Source organism: Macrobrachium nipponense, chromosome 36 (assembly GCF_015104395.2).
Source record: "Macrobrachium nipponense isolate FS-2020 chromosome 36, ASM1510439v2, whole genome shotgun sequence".
Classification (NCBI taxonomy): Eukaryota; Metazoa; Arthropoda; class Malacostraca; order Decapoda; family Palaemonidae; genus Macrobrachium; species Macrobrachium nipponense.
This window is the reverse complement of record NC_087220.1, coordinates 32,166,360-32,190,107: the sequence shown is the minus strand read 5'-3', so window position 1 is coordinate 32,190,107 and position 23,748 is coordinate 32,166,360. Positions and strand designations below refer to the sequence as shown.

General features: G+C 42.2%; 1 pseudogene; it reads left to right on the top strand.

Annotated features, from left to right (window-relative positions):
- Nucleotides 1-9,072: 9,072 nt before the first annotated feature.
- LOC135203394 (anaphase-promoting complex subunit 2-like) lies at nt 9,073-17,628 on the top strand (annotated as a pseudogene).
- The last annotated feature ends 6,120 nt before the right edge of the window (nt 17,629-23,748 follow it).

The window sequence follows — 23,748 nt, the reverse complement described above, 5'->3', positions numbered from 1 at the left end:
CTGGATTGTAGATGTCCTTCGGGAGGGATATCTATTACCCTTCGAATCTCGGCCACCCCTCACTCCAACCCGGTCCAACAGCAGTCGTACGTTCCAGGGTCATCGAAGGACGTAGCATTGAGACAGGAGATCAAGACCATGCTGAGCAAGAGAGCTGTAGAAAATCGTCACCGGATCCAGTCACCGGGCTTTTTACAGTCGACTCTTCATGGTGGAAAAGTCTACGGGAGGCTGGCGCCCGGTGATAGATCTCTCTCCTCTGAACCGGTTTGTTCGCCCAGACCCGGTTCACGATGGAGACGGCACTTTCAGTGCTCGACTCCATCAGGGAGAACGATTTCATGCTTTCAGTGACTTGAAGGATGCGTATTTCCAAATACCCATTCATCAGTCCTCCAGAAAGTACCTCCGCTTCATCCTCGACGGGACGGTGTACACCGTTCAGGGCACTTTGCTTCGGTCTCTCAACCGCCCCACAGGTGTTCACGAGAGTGTTCACTCTGGTGTCAGCTTGGGCCCATTCGCACGGGATACATCTTCTGAGGTATCTCGACGATTGGTTAGTCCTGGCGAGCTCCCGCTCGCAGTTGCTACAGGACAGGGATCGACTGCTCGGTTCTGTCGCGATCTGGGGATCGTTGTGAACTTCGAAAAGTCCGATCTCGAGCCCAAGCAGAGGATGAAGTACTGGGTATGCTGATCGACACGGTAGCAGGGCGAGTCTTCCCCGCAGACTCGCGGATCAGCAGATTCAGGGAGGCAGCCAACCAGTTCCTGTCTCGGCAGGAACAGGTAGCTCAGCGATGGCAAGTCGTGATCGGACACCTGTCGTCACTCGAGAAGTTAGTCCCTCACGGGCGTCTTCACCTGCGGTCTCTTCAGTAGACTAAAGGAGAGTTGGTCACAGGCGACGGATCCCCCAAGCTTTCCAGTGTCACTGACCACCGGAGGTGAGGCAGGACCTAGCCTGGTGGCTGGACGACAGGACCTCTTAAGAGGAGTGCCTCTGCGCACTCCCCCCCGGACATGCAGCTGTTCTCAGATGCATCGATCGAGGGAGAAAAAAAAAGGGTGGGGCGCACACCTGGAGGAGTTGCTGACTTCAGGAGTGTGGGACGAGAACGACAAGCACCTTCACATCAATGTACTGGAACTCAAGGCAGCGTTCCTCGCTCTCCAAGAGTTCCAGGACCGCTTGATGGGGACACTCAGTGTGTTGATGTGCGACAACACCACGGTAGTGGCCTACGTCAACAAACAGGGGGGCCCTAGTGTCTCTCCCGTTGTACCAGTTGACTCGGCAGGTGCACGAGTGGGCCGAGGCACACTCAATAGAGCTGTCGGCACGCTACATTCCAGGAAGAGGAATGTAGTAGCAGACACGCTCAGCCGTCGAGATCAGGTGATAGGGACCGAGTGGTCTCTACACCAGGACGTGGCGGAAAGGCTCTTCGACCTGTGGGGGCGACCAGTCGTGGATCTGTTCGCCACCCGGCACAACAGGAAGCTCCAGGTGTTCTTCTCGGCCGTGCCGGACCCATGGGCAGCTGCAGAGGACGTTCTTCAACACCCGTGGGACAACCTCTTCGTCTATGCTTTCCCCCGTTCAGCCTGATTCGCAAGGTGATCAGTCGAGCATGGTCACCCCGAATCTCAGGATGATCCTGGTGGCTCCCAAATGGCCACAGGCCATTTGGTATCCGGACCTGCTGGCTCTTCTCGCAGGAGAACCGAGAGAGATTCCCCCTTGGCATAACCTTCTCGCCCAGCCACACGTCGAGCGGTACCACCGAGCAGTCCAGTCCCTACGTCTTCACGGCTGGCTGTTATCCACCATCTCTTGCGAACGAGAGGCTTTTCTCGTAGCGCAGCAACGAGATGGCTGGAACGTCCGTCAGTCCTCTGCAGCTGTGTACCAGGGGAAGTGGGCCGTCTTCTGTGGTTGGTGTCGTAGACGGGGTCTATCTCCTCTCAGAGCCACTCTTCAGCAGGTAGCGGATTTCCTCGTTTTTCTTCGCCGAGAGAAGCTCCTCTCAGTCCCCACAGTCAAAGGATACAGAGCCGCCCTGGCTCTCGTCCTGAAACTGAGGGGACTGGACATCTCGAACTCGTTCGAGATCTCCTTGCTTATGAGGAGCTCGAAAGGTCTTGCCCACCTAGGGAACTCAGGCCCCCTGCGTGGGATGTGACTCTCGTCCTTAGGAGTTTGACTCGAACGCCGTTCGAGCCACTCCGAGAGTCGTCAGACAGGGATCTGACCTCAAGACCCTCTTCTTGCTGGCCCTGGCATCGGCGAAGAGAGTAGGGGAACTTCATGGTCTTTCCTATGACGTACGACACTCCAGGGGATGGGGATCTGTGACGCTCGATTTCGTCCCGAACTTCGTTGCGAAGACTCAGAAACCGTCGGTCCCTGACGACAGGTTCGAGTCCTTCACGATTCCCTCCCTAATGGACTTCACCGATAATGATGCGGATTAGATGCTGCTTTGTCCTGTGAGGGCGCTACGGCGCTATCTGAAGAAAACTCGACACCATCAGGCCTGAGTGTCGACGCCTCTTCGTTAGCACAGGGTAACCAAGAAAGAAGTATCCAAGAACACTCTTTCATTCTGGCTGAGTGAGGTCATCAGGAGGGCGTATGAGGCTGATGGTAGTGACGACATCCGTACGTCCCGTCCGAGAGCTCACGAAGTCAGAGTATTGGCCCCTCGTTGGCGTTCGTAAGAACTTCTCCGTGGCGTCAGGTCCTGAAGGCAGGGGTCTGGTCTAACCAGACTACCTTTACGTCCTTCTACCTTCGGGATATTGCCCACAGGTCCTTGGATACCTTTTCCTGGGACCCGTGGTGGCTGCTCAACAAGTTGTGTAGCTAACCCGAGACCTCGCAGGCTGAAACAGCATCGAGTCCTGGTGTGACTGTGTGGATGGATGTGTGAGTGAGTGAGTGACTGGCTCCCTCTTCCCATCTTTTCCTCCTCCTCTACTGTGGGCAGAGGGCCACGGTCGTCACTACGCTGGATGAGGACGAGATGCAGGTGAGCTATATGACAGAGCCCCATCCTATCCCTTTCACTAGGGATAGGAGCAGAATATCCACCACTTCCTCCTACAAGGGGGGGAAGTGGATGCCTACAAGAGTCAAACCCATGACTTTATATTTGCTCCTGTACAGGAACAAGTTCTTACATTGCTGGTACGAAGAGATACGCTTGCCTCTCTCTTAGTACTCGTCCAGAGGTCTGACCATTGATCTGCGGTGCACACCCCGATCATCGGACAGAGGCTTGGATCCCTCCCTCGCTCTTACGACCAGGGAGACTTCCAAGGTTGGGCGAACACCAGTCTGTTCACAAAAGACTCGAGATTCCTCCCCACCAAGAAGTGAGTCTTCCTATTGTAAAATGACCGAAGGTTTGTATGCCGTGTCGGAACAAATGACAATTTGTCCAAAATTGCATTTTTCCTAACTATACAAACCTGAGGTCCTTTTACACATAGCCCCACCTCATGCCACCCCTCACTCTGAAGTTTTTGCTTGGGCCAAAAGCAAAAGTGATTTGTTTACCTCCCAGTCGCGCGCTGCGCGCCTGTCGGACAAGCAGTTAACTACCGAACCCCTTGTTCGAAAGCTTACGACCTATCCAGCTGCCGCTAGTACCTTCCTATTGTAAAAGGACCTCAGGTTTGTATAGTTAGGAAAAATGCAATTTGGACAATTGTCATTTCCTCTGGATCTCCCAATACTGAGGTGGACATAAGGCACCGAAGACGCTACTATGAAGGTTCCTCCGTCCGTTGAAATGGCACTCTGCGGACACAGACCGTTTTTCTCTGCCTCTCTGCAAATGTAGCAAGGATGTTGAGTGCAGTCCCCAAGCTGTCATGTAGTTTCTGGGAAAGTCCAGATCCCGTTTCTCCTGAGTGTTGGTTTTTGTCGCCTAAACACTTCTCCTATACAACCTATTCTTCCTTGATTAAGCTGTCTGAGTCTTGGGGAGCTGGGGGTACTAAGTACCTGGAGTACCCATCAGTCTGTTTTTATGTTAGATGGGTAATGGATTTTATTTAGTGACAGAAGTTGTCTGGTTGTCTGTTGATTTTACAGTACTGCATTCAGAGCAAGGACACTTCTTTTTGGATGGTTTTTGTGAGCCAGTGGCTTACTCCTTGAGCTACATAACCTTTCTTTTGCTTTGTAGCAATCGGGAGGAATACTCCTTTGCTATATAGTTCTCACTAAATTTGAGGCACCCATCGGCCATACAGCCACTCCACAACAGCTGGGATGAGCGTCAGCCAGAGGCAATACCTTCCTGCAGCAGCTCTCTTAACAGGTAATGGTGAAACAAGGATTTATACAATACTAATTTATCTTCCTGTTAAAATACATTATCTTTTAGAATTTGGGAAATAGAAGTATGCATTCATCCCACCTCCTATCAATATGAGGGGGATTCAGCTATGTAATTACCGGTAAGTTACATATATGAAAATTACATTTTTTTATAATTAAAGTTTTATTTATAGTAAATATATTTTACCAAGTAATTACGGAATTGGAGCCTTCCCTCTTCCCTTTTTTATGGCCCCTGAAAGTGGGTGAGGCATTATCTCCTACACAAATCAATAGAAGCGCCACTCCGAATTTCAATTTTTAGCTGCCATGCAAGTTATAAACATTATCTATGTAATTACTTGGTAAGTGTATATATATATATATATATATATATATATATATATATATATATATATATATATATATATATATATATATATATATATATATATATGGGTGTGTGTGTGTATATATATATATATATATATATATATATATATATATATATATATATATATATATATATATATATATATATATATATATAGATATATATATATATATATATATATATATATATATATATATATATATATATATATATATATATAGATATATATATATATATATATATATATATATATATATATATATATATATATATATATGTGTGTGTGTGTGTGTGTGTGTGTGTATATATATATATATATATATATATATATATATATATATATATATATATATATATATATATATATATATATATACAGTGGTACCTCAAGATACGAAATTAATCCGTTCCGAGGCGGCCTTCGTATAATGAGTTTTTCGTATCTTGGAACACATTTTACATGTAAAATGGCTAATCCGTTCCAAGCCCTCCAAAAACACCCATTAAAATTTCATAATAAAGTCTAAATTGACCTATAAACAATGAAATACTACAACAATATGGACCATTCAATACCTAAATTAAGAATAAAAATCCAAAACCTTTAAATAAAGTGTATATTAGTGTACAAGAAATATTATTACTGTAACGTAAAGTGTGGAAGCTTACCTTTCGAGTGAGGCTATCTCCGATAGTGGCGGCAGAGGAGGAGGAGGACAAACGGCAGATAACGTACGTATGTACGTACGTACACTTAACTTTACGAAAACACATAAAAAATATAAGGAAAACTATAAAACTAAAATTTACGAAACACCTTAACAAACTGTAACACTTAACTTACAAAAATCTAGAAATTACGTAAAAAAAAAAAAATTTTTCTTTTTTTTTTCCTTTTTAAAACTTTTTCTTTTTTACTTTTCCATAGGCTTTTTTTTTTTTTTTTTTTTTTTTTTTTTTTTTTTTTTTTTTTTTTTTTTTTTTTTTTTTATATATACAGAATTTCAACTTCATCACCGCTTTCAACGTTCTGTTTTTCATCACTTAGTTTCTTCCTTTGCTTTCACTTTCTGTTTTTATCACTTGGTTCTTCCTTTTTGCTTTCAACTTTCTGTTTTTTATCCACTTGGTTCTTCCTTTTTGCTTACTCCTGCTAATGCTGAAGGCCTCTTTAAAAAATAACGATCCAAGGAAGATTGCTTCTGCCTACTTTTCACAATGTTCCTGAAACGACTCGGGCAAACGTCATCGAACTGCGCAAGCATACGACCTGTGTGAGCCTTTTCGGGGTGTCTTTTTTCGATAAACGATTGCACTTTATGAAAAGCACCTAGAATATCCTTAATTTCTGCCATTGTCATAGGTCCTCCTCCTCTTCCTCGCCGCTGCTAGAGAACTCCTCTTGAACGACGTTAAGTTGCATGGCCTCCAACTCCTTCAGGACATCCATCGTAAGCTCCTCTTGGTGCTCCTCAAGAAGGTCGTTGATGTCGTCCTCGTCGACGACCAGCCCCATGGACTTGCCGAGTGCAATGATCTCGTCAAGATCTAGTTCCAAAACAGTTTTTGGGATCGTCAACTGTTTCTGACTCTGCAGCACCAGCTTCGCCCACGTCGAATCCCTCGAAGTCTCTGGCGGATACGGCATCAGGCCAGAGTTTCCTCCACGAGGAATTCAAGGTTCACCTCGAAACGTCCTGCCAAGCTAGTTCAATGAGTCGGATGCAAATGACGATGTCGAAATGCTCCTTCCAAAATTGACGCAAGGTGAGGTTTGTGGTATCGGTGATGTCGAAACATCTCTTGAAAAGATGTTTCGTGTACAGCTTCTTAAAGTTCGCTATCACTTGCTGGTCCATGGGCTGGAGGAGAGGGGTGGTGTTGGGCGGAAGAAAAAGAATCTTACGAAGGAATCCTCCGCTAGGATATCTTCCTCGAGGCCAGGAGGGTGGGGAGGGGCATTGTCCAACACCAGCAGACATTTCAGGGGGAGGCGCTTCTCTTGCAAAAAACTCTTACAGTTGGGCGAAACACAGATTTACCCACTCTGTGAACAAAAGCCTCATTACCCAGGCTTTTGCATTAGCCCTCCACATCACTGGAAGCTTCTCCTTCAACACTTTGTGGGCCTTGAAGGCTCGAGGAGTCTCGGAGTGATACACCAGTAGGGCTTCACCTTGCAATCCCCACTGCGTTCACGAACAAAAGTGCGAGCGTAAGCCTGTCTTTCATAGGCTTATGCCCGGGTAGCTTCTTCTCTTCCTCTGTGATGTACGTCCGACGAGGCATTTTTTCCAAAAAAGGCCAGTCTCATCACCAGTTGAAAACCTGCTGAGAACTGTAGCCTTCCTTGGTCATCATCTCGTCGAAAGTCTTCTTAATGCATCGGCCGCTTTCGTGTCCGAGCTGGCAGCCTCCCCATGACGCACCACCGAAGGGATGCCAGTCCGTTTACGGAATTTCTCGAACCAGCCATGCGAAGCCTTGAACTCTGGGGTTGGCGTTTAAGTCCCTTCCCCTCCTCGTCTTCCGCCTGCGCAATCAAATCGCCAAAAATAGCAACTGGCCTTGAGCGATTGCCGTCTCCGTTACTGTATCGCCAGCGATTTCTTTGTTCTTTTATCCAGATGAGGAGCAGCCGTTCCATCTCGTCGTGCACATGGCTCCTCTTGCTGGACAAACTAGTGATGCCCTTCGATGGTTTAGTTGCTTTGATGGCATCCTTCTGTTTAAGGATGGTGCCTATTGTCGACGGATTACGGCCGTATTCCTTTGCGATCACACTCAATCGCATACCAGCTTCGTACTTCTTTATGATCTCCATCTTTGTCTCCTAGACAGCATGCGCTTCTTTCCGTGAATTTCAACTTTTTTGGGACCCATGACTACGTTAATTTACGTAAAGTTACACAAATACGTAATAATACAGTCTTCGCACAACATGATAATATGTACTGCAACGAAATCACTAACGAATTTACGTTACTAAACGAATCGTTGGAGCGAACGAATGCCGAATGTGTACGGTAAAAGTTTCGGGTGCGAAGTGGCCGAGCTAAAGCACGCCAACACGTAGTACGTATGTTTAGAAGATGCATGATGGGAGGGATGCTGTCCAATCAGAGAGAAGGATCTCATGGCTTGTTGGCTAGCATCAGGAACCAATGGGAGAGCAGGAGGATGGTGGCGAGTCTACGATAACTAAGATGGCGGCGTGCGGCGCGAGTTTCAAAATTGTTATGGGGCGAATCTCGGACTTTCAGAAACCTTTCGTATCTTGAAAACTTTTCGTATGTAGAGCAGTAAAATTTTCGTCTTTGCTTTCGTACTTGGATTTTTCGTAAGTTGAGCCCTTTCGTATCTCGAGGTACTACTGTATATATATATATATATATATATATTATATAGATATACTATATATATATATATATATATGTAAATAACTTCATTTTTTATTATGAAAAATTAATTTTTCTATTTGGCTATGATAGCAAGTTTATTATAATTAAGAGATGCAAAAATTTTTCAAAATTGCAAACTAATCCAAAGCCTCATATTATGTTGGTTTACATACCTAGTGTTTGTATTATTTATATTAATGGAAATTTTTAATCCCTTACTATTGAAAATAATTTAACCCGACCTCTAAGTCAAATTTCCAACCTACATGGTTCTGAATAACCAATCAGTCCCAGTGTTAGGTCATTGCACCAAACATTCATAAATCAGTTAATCATATTTCCAAGCTTGTTTTGGTGCCTGAGAATTGTTTGTAAATTCAAAATTATGTTCTGAGAATTGTTTGTAAATCAAAATTATGTTCTAGAATTGTTTGTAAATTCAAAATTATGTTCTATGTCAATTCAGAGTTAGATAGCAAGATAGGAAGGTAGTAGAGTGAATAAAAAGTAACAGATGGCTAATATGTTTTAGTGAAAGGCAAAGGGGGGATATAGTACATGCAGAATAACTTAATACTCCACAAGGCATGCATTATTAGTACCATGCTGTCATTCATCTTGTCGTAAATCTTATTATTTTATGAGTTTTTCTTGAGGCACACTCTAGATAGTACTGAAGATTCTTTGGAGTATCTCTTCAGCTCCACTGCAATGCTTTATGTCATTTAGTTTTATTCCTTCTCTTTAGTCCCTTCTTACTCAGCTATCCAACTTATGTGGTCTTGTGAAGTTAATGATTAAGATGCTAATACTGTTTCTCATATCTGACGAAGCATTCTGTGTTGTGACAGACTGCTCTGAAATACTAATATGCTATGAAAACTTGTCATGCATTCATGTGATTATAGCCAGACAAAAAAAGGTTCAGTCGTGTGTCTGAAATGCATGGCTATTTGAAAGTTAAATTTCTACAGTGCAAGATTGGTGTTATGCAGAAAATTTTGATATGGTATTACAAGAACTACATTTTCTATTCATTCACAGGTACAGTGGAAGTAGAGCTCAAAGGACGCACCTTAAACTTAACAGTGACACCAACCAGGCAAACCATATTATCACTTTCAAGATCGCAGTCGTTGGTCAATTAATGAAACTGAGCGCAGTATCTCAGGTGCCAAAGACAATATTAAGGCGTTAAAATTACATACTGGCAGACTCAGGTAATTGTTGTGGGTGCATGTTTCTCTTTTTAAAATGGTGTCATTCTGAAACTTGTGGAAAAGATTTTGTAAACACTAAAATAAGGACCCAATATTTGAATATGATTCCTTGTACATGTCAAGAATGTATTTTATTGATAAAATTATATTCATGTGGAATTACCAAAAAAAGTTGAAGTTGTGCATCATTTTTTGTGTTTGATTAAAAACGTTTTGATTAGGGTGTTTTACAAGAAGTAGAACCAGACATATCTAATTGGTGGAGGAGAGGAAACTGGTGAAGAGGGGATAACTGCAGTTGCTGGTGCAGCTCAACCAGATATAGCTCCTCAGGCAATTGAAGAAGATGAGGCAGAAAGTGTAATGGCCTCAGCTCAAGATCAGAGGGAAGAAGAACTTCAGGTAATGTTTTGTCATGGTGAAAGGGTACCCTCACTGTATTTCTTTATTTGTTGTGCTTCATATTCAAAGCAGTATTTACAGAATAGCATTTACAATTGGCAAGAATAGTTAGACACTTAAGGCACAACATTCCAGCTGAGATCAGAGCTAAATTTACTATGAACGTTTAACCCTTTAGCTTACTGATGACATATCCAAACATGAAAAAAAATGAGTACTAATAGAATAATAATTAGCTGCAAATGAAACAAAATTGAGCGCTCCACCTTGAAAACTGTCAGAATATGCATCTTTGAACAAGTAAAGGTATACGTACATATATGTAAACAATTTTGCACTTACTGCTTGAGTCACAGCCACTGCCCACAGATAGTTGTCATAAGGGTTAAACAGGGAGCTACTATCACCCAATGTACCCAGTGTTGTCATTAAATGTGAGAAATGAATAACACATTAAAACTTGCTTTTCACAGCAACATCCAGGATGAATTAACACTATCTTCAGGATTTGTGATTAGTAAAACAAGTGGGAAGAGAAAAATTATATTAATAAACATTACCTTAATATAATATCTAGCCCTAAATCCCCAAAAACCGCACCAAAATTTACCACATTGGCAAACCCTGTTACCTCCTATTCTGTCCGCCAGTTGGCAACACTGTCGTTGACAGATACGAAAACCTTCCCTCAAATCAGTTTGTTAACGAGCGCCCGTGTTGTTTACATCACGGCCGCTCTTTATAAATTTCCTTAAACATTTTTGTGCCTTTAAAGCTTTCATTATTTGTTAAATGAAACTTTATATGAATTACACTCCACCATTACATTCATCCGAATAGTGACTTAACTTTGATTTCTGTCGTGGTTCTTATCTTAAATTACGAACTTTTGCGCGACCCGGAACTACTGACCTGTCCAATTCTACAATGGATTACCATGAAATTACGATGCTTCCTTCTGCCAGCAACATCAGGAACTGCCCGGTTTGTGGGACAAGGATGAGTAGCAGGAGTATGAACCCCATGACATTTGTAGTTCTTGTCGTGGACAGGTTTTGTGACTTGACTTCTCGTTGTGACGTATGTAAGCCCTGGTCTGACGAGGATATGGCTGCTTATATGAAACGCCAAACAATCTTGCAACGTAAAAGATCGGTTAAGGAGAAAAAAGAAATCGATTGCTAAAACTGTATCTAACGAATTCTTTGACTTGGGCGCTCATGATTCTGGCTCTTCGGTTTCGTATCGTACGACTCCGATTCCGAATTAATTGATGCTTTGCCCCTGTACAACCGGTAATTAGTGAAGTTAGTTCGATCTAGATTCGAAGATTTTGGCATGGAAACTACCTGGAAACAGAATTTTAAGAAATTACAGCTTAGTCTAGATAGAGATATTTCTGCTAAGTTTAACAATCTGTCAGAGAATTTTCAAGAAGCCTTTACTAGAATGTCTAACACACTTTTAGATTCATTTTCAGCTCCTCGTCAGGTACCTGTCGACAGCACCATGGGTAACGGTGCGACAGATACCCCGGCTTGTGAACCCCGTCGTGGCGAAGGCCTAGGGGGATCCGGTCCGGGCAGGTGCCTAACGAATCTTTACCCAACGTGTCCCCTGTTTAGTCCTGTAACAGTGCCAAAGGGCGCTTATTTAGGAGAAGGGGGAGGGATATTAGTGTCAGACCTAAGATAGCTAGTCGTCAGGATTTTACTTCAGAGGAAGTTTTCTAAGTTAGGATCTGACGATGATGATGATGATGACGCGGAGTTCGTGTGATATTGATGTTTCCTCGAATGGATGTCATGATGTAGAATTCAAGAAACTTTTTGATTTAATTTTGAGTTTTCTTCCTCAGGCGAGGCCTAAAGCAGAAGCAGCCTCCGCCTCGTTGTATTACAGAAGGATTTTTCTTGACGGTCCTTCCCGGTCACGGGAATTTTTACGTTTTCCCTTTGCCCAGAGGTTCGCGAGAGTGAGGACGGACGTTGCCGCTAAACTTTCGAAGGTGATCGGGGAAGGGAAGAGGAAGCTCTCTTCTCTTCTACGACACCGGAGAGGAGTTTACCAGGTGGCGGATGATTCTTCATTCTCTCGCCCCCCAAGCCCAAATCCAAATCCTGATTTTGTCCGCTTTCCAAGTCAACCCTTGCCTTCTAAGGCTTCGGTCTCTGTCTCAATTGAAGATTTTATTGCTATGGAGGCTGTTATGAGCTCCTTACAAGAAGCCCTCAACATCCTTCAATATGTGGGTCCTCGGAGGGCTTTTAATGTATATCAAGGACTCCGGGTTTGTTCCTCCTGATGCTCCTCTTTTTGAGAAAGTTCTGCTCATCCATTTCAATCGCTTCTGTACATCAGAACGAGCTTGCTGCTTCAATGCAGGCCTTTCTTGTTTCTCTAAGGCGTAACCTGTATTTGTCGCAGTTACCCTCCTCTGTATCGGAGATTCAGAGAACCCGTCTGTTGTCCTCTTCTCCTTTTGGCGATTTCCTTTTCGATATTTCTGTGCTTTCTGAGGTTTTGAAGGAACATTAAGTGATGCCTCTTCCCAAGCTCACTGGGCCTTATCAAGAGCTTTTTCCTCTGGTCTTCCTCCACCCATTCCTTCAAGGAGTAAGCGTAAGTTTAGGACCAGATCTGTACCTTCTGCTCCAGCCCAACAACCTCCTTCTGGCTCTTTTTTCCAGAGTACAATCTCAGGTTGCTGGTGCCTCTTCTTCATCCTCTGGTGCTCACCCTTTGAAACGCGGGAGAGGTTCTTGGCGTGGCTCCAAGGGCAGAGAAAGAGCTCAACCTCCAGAGGACCTTCTTCTTCTTCTTCTTCTTCTTCCTCCTTGTCTCTGCGTAAGAATTTTCGGAAGTAGGAGTCATCACCTCGCCTGGAGACCGCAGTAGGAGCTTGTCTCTCCCGCCATTGGTCAGCTTGGCAGGGGAGAGCGGTGGATGCTTGGGTGGTGGAGGTCCTGAAGGAAGGTTACGAGATCCCTTTTGTTTCCAGACCTCCACTTTCCAATCGTCCTCTCGAGTTCAACAGTTATTCCCCTCACTCAAATCAGGGGTCAAGCCTTGGAGAAGGAGCTTCGGCACTCTTGGAGAAGGATGCCATAGAGCGAGCTCCTCCTTCTCCCGGGTTTTACTCTCGGATGTTTTGTAGTTCTAAAGGCCTCGGGTGCCTGGTGCCCCATCATAGATCTTTCGGTTTTGAACAAGTTCATTCTAAAGTCCAAGTTCAGGATGGAGACGGTCCAGACTGTTCTTTCATCCATCAGGAGGGGGGACTGGATGATTTCCATCGATCGTGCAGGATGCTTATCTGCAAATCCCCATCCATCCAAGAAGCAGGACCTACCTTCGGTTTTTCACGGACTCGGGAGTGTTCCAGTTCAAGACCCTTTGTTTCGGCCTCACCACTGCTCCACAGGTCTTTTCTCGGGTGATGGCTCCTGTTTCAGCTATTCTGCATCAGTTAAATGTAAGGATGCTTCGGTATCTGGACGATTGGCTAGTCCAGGCCGAATCTCTAGAGAAATGTCTCCGGTCGAGGGAGATAGTTCTGTCTCTTTGTGTCGAGTTGGGCATTCGTGTCAACTTCGACAAGTCCAATCTAATCCCTTGCCAGATCATGACTTATCTGGGGATTGTTTTGAATTCCCAGATTTTGAGGGCTTCTCCCGCTCAGAAACGGATAGACAAGCTTCTGAGTCTGATCGAAGAATTTTTGTCCTCCGTAAGGCAGCCAGTTTCTCTTTGGAGGTCTCTCCTGGGCCATTTGTCATCCCTCATCCAACTGGTTCCCGGAGGTCGTCTCAGAATGAGGTCCCCTTCAGTCGACACTTCGCCAGTCATGGGATTTCGTGTCCGAACGGTACACGATAGTCGCCTCTTCTCCACAATGTCGGAAGGATCTCCGTTTGTGGGATGCAAGTTCACCGCCTCAAGTCAGGGACATCTCTTTCTTTCGGTTCCTCCGGACCTAATGTTTTGGTCAGACGCCTCGGATCAAGGTTGGGGCGCACACCTGGGCTCCGAAGCCGCTTCGGGCCTTTGGTTAGAGAAGGAGGAGGAGCATGTCAATAAATTGGAGGGAACTGAGGGCAGTGTACCTAGGCCTTCTTTCATTTCAGGAACAACTGTTGGAGTCGGTTGTCGCGATCTTTGTCGACGAACACCACAGCAGTCTCGTACTTGAGAAACCAAGGCGGCACACAGTCGGATCTTCTCACTCAAGAAGCCCGATCAATCCTGTGTTGGGCAGAAGACAGGGGATTACGTTGGTCCCTCATTTATCCTGGGCCATCACAACGTCTTAGCAGACGCCTTGTGTCGAGACCGAACGAAGTTCAAGGGTCGGAGTGGACACTTTGCCAGGAAGTCTTCGACAGCCTCAGGCAGAAATGGCCTGTCACAGTCGATCTGTTTGCCACCCCACTGAATTTTCGGTGCCAGATATTCTTCGCCCCTTACCAGACTCCTCAGAGTGCCGGGACAGACTCTCTTTTGCAGGACTGGGAGGGACTTCAAGCCTATGCTTTTCCTCCGTTCTCTCTGATGAGGTCAGTCCTCAACAAAGTGAGGGCAACCAACGGCGTCTGGATCTCACCTTGATCGCCCCTTCTGGCCACAGAGGAGTGGTTTCCCGACCTTCTGGAAGCACTGGTGGAACCCCCCATTCGCCTGCCAGAGAGACCAGATCTTCTCAAACAACCCCATTTTCATCGGTTCCATCAGAGGCTCCACATGCTTCATCTTCATGCCTGGAGACTGTCAGGAGGTTCTCCAAGCACGAAGGGTTCTCCTCCAGAGTGGCGCGACAGTTGGCTCTTGCCAGGCGGCAATCAACCAGAGTAAATTATCAGGCTAAATGGTCGGTTACAGACGTTGGTGTAAGTCTCAAGGACATTCAATTTCTAGACCTTCCTTACCGAAAGTAGCGGAGTTTTTAGTTCATTTACATTCATTGACAGGGCCCTGCACCTTCGTGCATTAAGGGTTATAGGTCTATGCTTTCCTATGTTTTTAAGGCAGGCTTCCTGAGATCTCTTCATCTTATGTCATTAGAGATTTACTTCGATCTTTTTCCCTATCTCGACCCAGGCCGCAGTGTTCGCCTCCGACATGGACGTTAACAAAGTCCTTCAAGCCTTAAGGTTCCCTCCGTTTGAGCCTCTGAATTCTGCCAAATTTAGGGACCTCTCTTCTAATGACACTCTTCCTTGTCTCACTCTGGCTACAGCCAAGAGGGTGGGTGAACTGCAAGCACTCTCTTTTCTGGTTGCCAGATCTGGACAAGACATGATTTTGTCATACCTTCCTGAATTTGTCGCAAAGACTGAATCGTCTGATAATCCCATTCCCAGGTCTTTCGTACTGAAGTCGCTGGTCGACTTTGTTGGTAATTTAAATGAGGAATTAGTTCTTTGCCCTGTTAGGGCGCTCTCATGTTATTTACGCCGCACGAAGGACAATTCAGGGTCGTCCCCGTCATCTGTTTGTTTCACCCAGCCCCCAAATGTCAAGAGACCTATTTCAAAGAATGGTGTATCCTTTTTTCTCAGAGATCTGATCGTTAAAACTGGTGGTTCGGCTGCTGGGGAAGACCAGACGCCGAGAGCACACAGTATTAGAGCAGTTGCTACATCAGTAGCTTTTATGAAGAAACGTCTCAGTCGCCAAGGTGCTTGAGGCGGCGACTTGGCGTTCTAATTCTGTTTTTGCCTCTTTTTTACTTGAGGGATATTTCTCTAGTTCTAGGCGACCTTCGTTCTTTGGGCCCGTTGGTGATGGCAGGACAGGTCGTCAGACAGGAGAATTAGGTAGTCTTCCTGTTTTACGTTTGGTTGCTACCTGTATATTATTCATTAATTTTTGTTTTGTTGTATATATTTTTGTTTTTGTATATAACCCATGCAGTTTTTGACGTAGTTATAATGGGAATTAGGCAGTCTTTGGGTATTTAGGTGTTTTTGATGACAAGGACTGACTGCTTGGCAACTCATGCTGCTTCCATTTTCAGTGTGAAATGGTTCCAGCCACTGGGTTGTCGGCACTGGCGACTACGCTTCTCCCAGAGTCGATGCTGACCTAGGACTAGCCACTGGTTCGCTTGTCCTGACGACTCCTGCTTCTTCCACTGTCCTTGGACAGGGAATTAGTCGATGGATCGTCTGCTGTCATCTGGTGACTCGCTCACCATCTACTTTTTGTCTCACCTGTCTTCTCAGAGTCAGACACTCGTGGAGATCAGGCGACATTTAGTAGCCCTGAGTTTCTTGTTGACGAAGTCGTGCGTTGATACACCCCCGATGATCGTGTAACATGAGACCATGGGTTTGGACTGTTTCAGGCATTCGTCCTTCGGGACTGAATCGCCTTTTTGCCTCCCGCGCTCCTTTCTCTTGGCACCAGAAAGCTTGAGTTAGGAGTTGCTCATGAGCCGATTCGTTGCTGGCGACTTCGGGTTGCGTTGATACACCCCAAGGTTTGCTTAGCTTTGAATCGCCCAGACAGTCAGACACTCATCCTTTAGGGAAAGAATAGTGCTTGATAGTCTTTAGGGTGCAGCCTTGCTGTCCGCAATTCGTCTGACTGGTCACCTGGTCGGTCACCTGACTTTAGTACAGACGGACTGACTATGCACTTACTCCTTGTCCTGTGCTACCGCAGTTGGTGGCATTATGGTAGGAGACTTTGAGTTGTTAGTATCTTTGACCTTGGGTTGAGTTTTGACTGCCTATGATATATATTTCTTTGTTTGTTTTCTCCTATTCTGTCCGAAGGGGAAATTGTATTCAGATTCCCTCCTCCTTTTCAATGTGGTTAATCAGGCTAGATAAATTATATTAAGGTAATGTTTATTAATATGGAATTTTTATTCTAAAATTAATATTAATAATACTTACCTGTATAATTTATCTAGTCCCATCCCATCCTACCCCACGATCTGCCTATCACAACTGATTTGAGGGAAGGTTTTCGTATCTGTCAACGACAGTGTTTTGCCAACTGGCGGACAGAATAGGTAGGTAACAGGGTTGCCAATGTGGTAAATTTTGGTGCGGTTTTTGGGGATTTAGGGCTAGATAAATTATACAGGTAAGTATTATTAATATTAATTTTAGAATAAAAATTCCATATTGATCATTCTTTTGAATAGCCCTGCTCTCATGGAAAGATAAAGAGTTAAACCCGTTCATCCAAACCTCAAGTGATGTCGTAGGGTTAATGCATTTAATAGTATTTTCTTTTTTATTATTGAATGTGATACTGTATAGGAAAACTTTTAACAAAATCGGTAATACCTTTCTGTATTATTACTGCTATTGTTATAAATTTCTAGCTAACATAGGGATTGAACCCAAGACTCGCAAATGAAAGGCAAGGGCAGTACAAGCTGACCCACACATGTACAGAAGGACTTAGGTTTCAACTACTTTTACAACCTTATGGTTCAGTTGGTAGCACCCTTGCCTTTTATTTTAATGGTATTATTATTATTAGGTGGTTTAATTCAGACGACTTACTTAATACTTGTAACTCCACCTCTGGCCTTCAAATCCTATAAATATTAGTACTACTATAATAAATAACATAGAATTTAATAGTTAAATGGAAACTTTAATAGAAAAGATATGCTAGATTAGATGTAATACATAAGTTTCTTTTCTTATTTCACAGGTTTTCTGGTCTTATATTGTGGGCATGTTAACAAACCTGGATTGCTTCCCTTAGAGCGAATTCATTCCATGTTGAAGATGTTTGTTCAAGGGTCAGTTGAATGCAGCCCTCAAGAACTAAGAGCCTTCACTGGACCGCAAAGTACGTCAGCATCACTTGCTGTTTGCAAATGGCCTCTACAAATTACCAAAGAACTGATGTTTGCTGGTTTGTCATTATTTCAAAAAAATATATTCATCTGAAATGCCACATACATTAATTGTACATTTTTTATAACACTGTAGTATTGATTACTATATATTTTAGAGTAGTATTTATAGATCATTTTGATACAGCTATCACTTTCCCAGTATTTTTGTAAATAAAATTTCATGTAATAAAAAATCTTTACTTCTGAAAATGCTTCATATACCATTTTTTCTATTTGCATTCTTCACTTATTTTCTCTTTTGAGTAGCTGATCATCAGATTTTGTTTCATTTTTTCTGATACATTTTTTTGTTTTTTGTTAGTTGGAACGATTATTTCTCAGAGATTATATTTGGTGGAGGAATTATAAATCTTTTCTATACTAAATATTTATTAACCAACCGTGTCAATAACCGTATTCGCTTTGCTATACAACAAGGGTTAAGTATTCTTTTATTCTTATAGGAGACACTTACCAACCATCTCTGGGGTCTTAGATACATAGTCAACAGGTGGTAATGGGACAGTTAGATATTCAACCTGGTCTTTCACACTTTTAAGTCTTCTATTCAGTTTCTTGACTGTACACAGGAGAACTCATGTTGTGTCTGTGCTATTTATACAATGCCTTCTCTCTTAAGTAGTTGGGAATATTTTATTTCAGCAATGGCCTAAAAGTATTGTTCGTGCCTACTCTTACACCCGTTATTGTTCTTGGTCTTAGTCAGAATGTTCACACTTTCTTTCTGGAACAAGCAAGAAGGGCTTCCATTGCCGCACTCATCAAGTAAGATCAAGTGAGAAAGGTCTATAACTTGGTCAGGAAATTTCCACTGACTAGAATGTCTGTACAAAAAGTGCAAAACAGCCGTTATAAGAAAACTACTACGTAGCAAAATACCAGTGAAGTAACAAATTACAATGGAGTTGGACAATCCAACAAACAAATATATACAGGCAGTATATATTTGGTGCCTCTGCTAGGTATGTTATAGCGCCATAACTATTATTGGCGCCTTATAATGCCAGAAGGCTTCTTATGGCGCTGATAACAGAATTCAGCCCGTTATGGCGCCATAAATGGCTGATTTTATGAGGTTAGACAAGCACCATAAAATCAGATCGCTGATAACTGGGGACTGACTGTATATGAATGTATGTTTAGAAGCTGAGAAATTATTTAGAAATATTCCCCAACATGAGAATGTCTGTAATTCCATTAAACCAAAATGAATAGTTGACAGACACAACCACTAAAATAAAATTTTTAAATCTACTATGTCAGTGATATGAAATTTATGTTAATTATATGCAACACAATTTTCAATGAGGAACGGTGATACCTCTAATTTCAGAAGTGGAGTAGTACCTAGAAACAAAATCCATTAGAATTAGATCGTATGTAGTTACGAAAATATTCATTAAACCCAAAGAAAAAAGGAAATAATATTGAGATTGGCCAAAATTTACTAAAATTTCAAAACTGAAAATCCATAATCCTTTTTTTTTTTTCCTAAACCATTGAATAAATTTGTCTGGCATTTGGAAAAAATAATGAAAGATGTCACAGACTGGACCTGAAATCACCCAAGATCGATAAACGTTGGAGATGTTTATTCCAAAGAATGTTATTCTATTACAAGTGCCTTTAATACTGAAGTGAAGCAGCTAATGATTAGGATTTGGAATTTCGGTGAAAGAAACCGCTGAACCAAAACACCAGAGGATTCCAGGACCCACAAAAAGATGATGCATATGTAAGTGGTATGAAAGTAGGTGTCTTGGGATTCATTCCCCTATGCCACCTGTAAGTTCAGATTTTGGTATGCACACTTCTATAAAATATAGTACCTGTATGTACAGTGAATTGTGTTTTAGGCTGAAAAATGTACTGCACTGTACAGGCTGTCCCCGGGTTACGACAGGGGTTCGTCTTGAGACGCGTCGTAAGCCGAAAATCGTTGTAAGCCGGAACATCGTCAAAAATCCTAAGAAAACCTCACTTTTAATGCTTTGGGTGCATTGAAAAACTATGTAAAACTGCATTCTTATGCCATTTTTCATCAAAAAAAAAACTTTCAAATATTGATTATTTTGCATTTTTGGTGTCATATTTCATCTCCCAGATGAGCGTTGTAGGCTTCGTAACCATGGAACATGCGTCGTAACCCTGGAAATAACGTCTATTGACAAGCGTCGTAACCTCGGAACGTCATAAGCCAACACCGTCGTAACCCGGGGACTGCCTGTATTGACTTTATATCGTTCTGTACTTAAATAGGCGTGAAGAATACAGTAACCAACTTACAAACAATTCAGCATACAAACAGCCATCTGAAACATAACGTGTTCGTAAACAGGGTGGTGTCTATACTGTTATGTGTCCAAGAATGCAGCAAAAATAACATTGATGACCGTGATGAAGACAGCCATAAAAACAGTCCAAATCCATTTGAGGCATTGCCTCCCACAAAATTAGGAGAGCATTGATGCCAAAGTTTGGGTAAAAGATGAAGAGGAGAGTAAAAACACAAGATTATTATGAATTTTTTAATGGAAGTGGTCCATCTTTTGAATCAAAGATAAAACCTCTCTACAGAAAATGCAATGAAGTAAACAGTGGCACTAACATATCACCCGTAAAGGAGGTAAAATCAGGACACCATTGCCAAATTCTGATGATTGTGACTTTTTATCAAGAGGTAGGGTACTTTGTTGTGGCACTCAGCTGGAGTGTACCACATTATGTTAACCTATTGTCAGCCTGATGATCCTACCAGGAAAGGTATGGATTTATTGTGAAACAGTTTCACAATAAGTAGCCATACCCCTATGGGTGTTGATTGGTAGTTGCTTGTGATAGGTTTAAAAATATATGCTTATTATTACAACAGTGCATTATAATGAACAGTGTTTAACATGCAGTAAGAGACTGTTAACCTAGCCAGACTTTGGGATTTCTATCCATGAGGTAGTGCTTTTCAGTTGTTATTTAATGAAGAATTCCTTTATTTAAAGCATATTATAAGTAAAATTTATTATATTGAATCTGTGTTATAGATATTCATAATATTTATAATAGTAAAGTTTAGAGGGAAAAAAGGAAAATTTTAAAAATACTCTTTTGATGCCCCCAGCTTGACTACAGTAAACTTCCTGTTCCTTGATCCCACTGTAGCCAGCAAGACACTGGATGAAAAACAATACAGGAGAACATGCCAATGGTTGTAGATTGCAAGAGTCTTAATTATGCTCATTGACAATCCCATTCACAATGACAGCATACCCAAATAGCCTCCGATGCCTCACACAAGCACTGGTGACAGGAGCTTACCGAATTAAATGTTTATATCATTCCCTCTTACATCCCTCTTAGAGACCAGCAACCACCCATGTGGTACTATTTGGAATCGTATTTTTTTCCACAGGCCTCTACTCTCAAGTTGGTGTTATGTCGCTGTGAATGAATTTCTTTGTTTGTTGAAGGTGAACACTTGAACTTATTAATGAAATTGTTGCTCTGTTCTCACCTGTTATTACTCTGCTTTTTGCATTAATTATTCCATATTTATGAACTGGTATGACAACTACAAAGGCATGTACAGAGAAAATGTTAACCGTTATAAAACCTCATTTGGATAAGAAACCTAGCAATTGGCATTTTATCAGACAACACAGCATTACAGCAACAACCAACAAATTATCACAGATGTCATATCAAGAGGGAATTGTATTGCCCTTAAAAATAAATGCTATAATTTACAACATGAGGTGATGGTAAAGCATTTGAGAGAAAGTGTGTTTACTGAACTATGCGAAGGTAAGTGTGTTTTGGGTTAATAGTAATTTATGGCTTTCTTCCTGTTATTTTGACTTTATTTATAGGGTACGGGAAATTCTCTCTCTCTCTCTCTCTCTCTCTCATATATTTTAAAGTAACTTTCTGTCCTTTGTCTCATATCAGTTTAATCACTTAATATTTATTAATTGCACTATAGTAGTGTTATGTAGTAATTGGGACTGACTTGAGTGTTATAGATTTTGGATGAAATTATGAAATCATATCTATGAAAAGTACAAGATCATATCTAGACCATTGCTTTGTACACCTAACTTGTTATTTCATTATTGACAAAAAGCACTCATAACATCAGTACCATTGAAAGATTTCTTAGAACTTGATCACCAATTCACCAATAAGCGTGGAGATCTAAGTTAACTTTCAACAGTAGGTAAGTATATCCAAATAAGAAATTTTATTATGAAAATTTATATTCAAAACTAAATGAGACAGTATGGTTGCTGAATGTTAAGGATATATGAGGGACCAATCTGAACAATGCTGTAGTAGAAGTGGCTAGTGTAATTAACAGAACATAGGAAAGTGACCATTGAGATTATTAGAATGCGGAAGAGGTTGAAAAATGGAAAAGTGGCAAGCATTAAGGTTTATCTTGATGAGGGAAAAAAATGGAAAGGGGGCAAGTGTAAAGGTAATCTGAATGAAGAACAGGTTCCATAATAATGAGGGCTCCTGTAGGGGAGTACATGTAGTACCATCAAGGCATATTATTTGGTTCACTGTGGTGGCCTACCACAGTCCATTCCTTTTACTATACCTATGTTCATATTCACTTTTCCCAGTCATATTTTCCAATTTCCCCTAACAATTGCTTCATGGTGCAAGTGTGAGGTTTTCCTCCTATTAAAACTCTCAAACCTCTTTTACTGTCAATTTCCCTGTCAGTGCTGAATGACCCTTGGCCTTTAGCCTAAATTTTATACTCCATTCCATTACAGAATATGTGAAGGCATTACAGGCAGTCCCCGGGTTACGACGTTCCGAGGTTACGACGCTTTTCAATTATATTCATCAGACATTATTTCCAGGGTTATGACACATGTTCCAGCGTTACGACGCCTACAACGCTCATCTGGCAGACGAAATATGACACCAAAGATGCAAAATAATCAATAATTGAAGGTTTTTTTGATGAAAAATGCCATAAGAATGCAGTTTACATAGTTTTCAATGCAACCAAAGTATTAAAAGTAAGGTTTTCTTAGGATTTTTGACGATGTTCCGGCTTACGACACTTCTCAAGAACAGAACCCCCGTCGTAACCCGGGGACTCCCCGTATTGTTTTGTTGCATGGGAAAGTGAACTTGAAGGGAGTGTGGAAATATAAAGGGATAACATTATTAACCGGAGCTGAAAGAATGGATGATACAAATGTAATTGAGAATGTAAGGTGTATAAATTGTTAGGGGAAGCTGTGTGGATTTGGATGAGGAAATGTGTGTGGGGCTCTTATTGTTTTCATGAAAGTTGATTTCAAGGAATGGGAAATCCCATTTTTCAATATTCATGAACTTTGAGAACTTCTGCTGTTGAGGATGTATGGTGTAAAAGTTAAATTTATAAAGAGTAAGGGAAAATTTAATGTTGAAAGTTAATTGTGCATAGGCGTCACTATGATAGGGTCAGTGTTAAAGGTGAATTTAGGCCAAGTGCTAGGACCAGTGAGGTCATTCAGCGCTGGAACAGAAATTAACAGAAAAGTTTGAAGGTGTAACAGGAGGAAAACCTCACAGTTGCACTATGAATCAGTTGTTAGGAGAGGGAGGAGAGAGTAAGATGGCAGAAAGAGCATATGAAAGGCGGTAGAGCAAAATGAATGCTAGGGGCCAAAAGCACCCTGCAAAGAACCTTAAGTAATGCCTATAGTGCGCTGATGGCACTAACCTCATACAGGGACTGCTTGGTTCTCTCATCATAGTTTTGGTGGAGAAGGGCTTTGCCACTGATCACATGTAAATAGGACCACATATTTGCATGGGATGCATACCAGACCCCCTGTGAATAGTTGGAACCCCTAGAAAAACACTTAAAAACGCCTATTATTTTGTTAGTTAAAACTCAAGAAAAACCCACTAAAAATTGGTTTTAATAAGTGTTATCACAAAAAGTGCATTTTGTGATAAAATTGAAAAAAAAAAAGGAATTTGTAGATATTTCTCAGAAAAATACCGCAAATAGGGGGACCCACTGTATATATTCATCTTTAGGAGACTGTGCATCTATACAGTGGCTCGTCCCTTGACTGGGCCACTTTCCTTTAGTCATC